Below are 4,109 nucleotides of genomic sequence, written 5' to 3'. Positions count from 1 at the left end.
TAAAATATGCAGGGATGAACCACGGGGGCATCCCCAAGCTTAGAGCTTTCACTCCTCTTGATCATAGTATATCATTCTCCTCTCTTGACCCTTGAAAACTTCCTTCACACCAAACTTCAAGCAAACTCATTAGAGGGTTAGTGCACAATTAATAATTCACACATTCAGAGGTGACACAATCATTCTTTACACTTCTGGACATTGCATAAAGCTACTGGACATTAATGGATCAAAGAAATAAATCCAACATAGCAAAAGAGGCAATGCGAAATAAAAGGCAGAATCTGTCAAAAACAGAACAGTCCGTAAAGACGAATTTAAAGCTGGCACCAGACTTCCTCAAATGGAAAAACTCAAAACTAATGAAAGTTGCGTACATATCTGAGGATCACGCTCATAAATTGGCAGATTTTTTCGAATTTTGTACAGAGAACTGTTCCCAGATTCGTGACAGACAGCAATGCTGTTTCTGCGCAGCGATCCCAAATATAACATCAACTTTGACATAGAAACTTTACTTGGCACAAAAACATGATAAGGAGAGGTTGCTACAGTAGTAAACAACTTCCAAGACTCAACAAAACAAAAAATTGCTGTAGTAAAAACATGGGTTGTCTCCCATAAGCGCTTTTCTTTAACGCCTTTCAGCTAGGCGCAGAAAGTGCAAATCAAGTATTATCGAGAGTAGAAGCATCAACACCATAACTTGTTCTAATAATAGAATCAAAAGGCAACTTCATTCTCTTTCTAGGGAAGTGTTCCATACCTTTCTTGAGAGGAAATTGATATTTAATATTACCTTCCCTCATATCAATAACAGCACCAACGAGTTCGAAGAAAAGGTCTTCCCAACACAATAGGACAAGATGCATTGCATTCGATATCCAAGACAACAAAATCAACGGGGACAAGGTTATTGTTAACCGTAATGTGCACATTATCAATCCTCCCCAAAGGTTTCTTTTTAACATTATCGGCAAGATTAACATCCAAATAACAATTCTTCAATGGTGGCAAGTCAAGCATATCATAAATCTTTTTAGGCATAACAGAAATACTTGCACCAAGATCGCATAAAGCATTACATTCAAAGTCATTGAATTTCATTTTAATGATGGGCTCCCAACCATCTTCTAACTTTCTAGGAATAGAAGTTTCAAGTTTTAGTTTCTCTTCTCTAGCTTTTATGAGAGCATTTGTAATATGTTTTGTAAAGGCTAAATTTATAGCACTAGCATTAGGGCTTTTAGCAAGTTTTTGTAAGAACTTTATAACTTCAGAGATGTGGCAATCATCAAAATCTAAATCATTATGAGCTACAACAATGGGATCATTGTTCCCAAGGTTGGAAAAAATTTCAGCGAGTTTATCACAAGCGGTTTCGGCGAGTTTTAGCAATTTCGGGCAGTTTTGTTCGCTTTGCACTAGGAGTAGAAACATTGCCAACACCAATTATTTTACCATTGATAGTAGGAGGTGCAGCAACATGTGAAGAATTAGCATTACTAGTGGTGGTAATAGTCCAAACTTTAGCTACATTATTCTCTTTAGCTAGTTTTTCATTTTCTTCTCTATCCCACCTAGCACGCAATTCAGCCATTAATCTTATATTCTCATTAATTCTAACTTGGATGGCATTTGCTGTAGTAGTAATCTTATTATCAAAATCATCATTAGGCATAACTTTCAATTTTAAAAGATTAACATCAGAGGCAAGTCTATCAACTCTAGAAGCAATAGTATCAATTTTATCAAGCTTTTCCTCAACAGATTTGTTAAAAGCGGTTTGTGTACTAATAAATTCTTTAAGCATAGCTTCAAGACCAGAGGGTACACTCTTATTATTATTGTAAGAATTCCCATAAGAATTACCATAACCATTACCATTAGCAGAAGGATATGGCCTATAGTTATTACCGAAGTTGTTCCTATAAGCATTGTTGTTGAAATTATTATTTTTAATGAAATTCACATCAACATTTTCTTCTTGAGCAACCAATGAAGCTAAAGGAACATTATTTGGATCAACATTAGATCTACCATTCACAAGCATAGACATAATCACATCAATCTTATCACTCAAGGAAGAGGTTTCTTCAACGAATTTACCTTCTTACCTTGTGGAGCTCTTTCCGTGTGCCATTCAGAGTAATTTATCATCATATCATCAAGAAGTTTTGTAGCCGCCCCCAATGTGATGGACATAAAGGTACCTCCAGCAGCTGAATCCAATAAATTCCGCGAAGAAAAATTTAGTCCTGCATAGAAGGTTTGGATGATCATCCAAGTAGTCGGTCCATGGGTTGGGCAATTCTTTACCAAAGTTTTCATTCTCTCCCATGCTTGAGCAACATGTTCAGTATCTAATTGCTTAAAATTCATTATGCTACTTCTCAAAGATATAATTTTAGCGGGAGGATAATATCTACCAATAAAAGCATCCTTGCATTTAGTCCATGAATCAATACTATTCTTAGGCAAAGATAGCAACCAATCTTTAGCTCTTCCTCTTAATGAGAAAGGAAACACTTTCAATTTAATAATATCACCATCTACATCCTTATACTTTTGCATTTCACAAATTTCAACAAAATTATTGAGATGGGCAGCGGCATCATCGGAACTAACACCGGAAAATTGATCTCTCATAACCAGGTTCGGTAAAGCGGGTTTAATTTCAAAGAATTCTGCTGTAGTAGCGAGTGGAGCAATAGGTGTGCATAGGAAATCATTATTATTTGCATTTGTGAAGTCACACAACTTAGTATTTTCAGGGGTATTCATTTTAGCAACAGTAAATAAAACAAACTAGATAAAGTAAATGCAAGTAACTAATTTTTTTGTGTTTTTGATATAGAGAGCAAGACAGTAAATAAAGTAAAACTAGCAACTAATTTTTTGTGTTTTGTTTAGGTGCAGCAAACAAAGTAGTAAATAAAATAAAGCAAGACAAAAACAAAGTAAAGAGATTGAGAAGTGGAGACTCCCCTTGCAGCGTGTCTTGATCTCCCGGCAACGGCGCCGGAAAACGAGCTTGATGCGCGTAGATGTACACGTCCGTTGGGAACCCCAAGAGGAAGGTATGAAGCGCACAGTGGCAAGTTTTCCTCGGAAAGAAACCAAGGTTGAATCGAACCAGGAGGAGCCAAGAAGCACGTTGAAGGTTGATGGTGGCGAAATGTGATGCGGCGCAACAACGGGGATTCGGCGCCAACGTGGAATCCGCACAACAAAACCAAAGTACTTTGCCCCAACGAAACGGTGAGGTTGTCAATCTCACCGGCTTGCTGTAACAAAGGATTAAACGTATCGAGTGGAAGATGTTTGCAAAGAAAACAGTAAAACACAATTGCAGTAGATTGTATGCTATGTAAAGAATAGGACCGGGGTCCACAGTTCACTAGAGGTGTCTCTCCCATAAGATAAAAGCATGTTGGGTGAACAAATTACAGTCGGGCAATTGACAAATAGAGAAAGGCATAACAATGCATGTACATGATATGATAAATATAGTGAGATTTAATCCGGGCATTACGACAAAGTACATAGACCGCTATCCAACTGCATCTATGCCTAAAAAGTCCACCTTCAGGTTATCATCCGAACCCCATTCGGTATTAAGTTGCAAAGCAACGGACAATTGCATTAAGTATGGTGCGTAATGTAATCAACAACTACATCCTTAGACATAGCATCAATGTTTTATCCCTAGTGGCAACAGACATATCACAACCTTAGAACCTATCTGTCACGATCCCGAGTGTCAATGAAGGCATGAACCCACTATCGAGCATAAATACTCCCTCTTGGAGTTAAGAGCAAAAACTTGGCCGAGCCTCTACTAATAACGGAGAGCATGCAAGATCATAAACAACACATAAACAATAGATTGATAATCACCATAACATAGTATTCTCTATCCATCGGATCCCGACAAACACAACATATAGTATTACAGATAGATGATCTTGATCATGTTAGGCAGCTCACAAGATCCAACAATGAAGCACAACAAGGAGAAGACGACCATCTAGCTACTGCTATGGACCCATGGTCCAGGGGTGAACTACTCACGCAGTCATCACTCCGGAGGCGATCATGGCGATGAA

The sequence above is a fragment of the Lolium rigidum genome, chromosome 1 (assembly GCF_022539505.1).
Source record: "Lolium rigidum isolate FL_2022 chromosome 1, APGP_CSIRO_Lrig_0.1, whole genome shotgun sequence".
NCBI lineage: Eukaryota > Viridiplantae > Streptophyta > Magnoliopsida > Poales > Poaceae > Lolium > Lolium rigidum.
Note: the sequence above shows the minus strand (reverse complement) of the source record.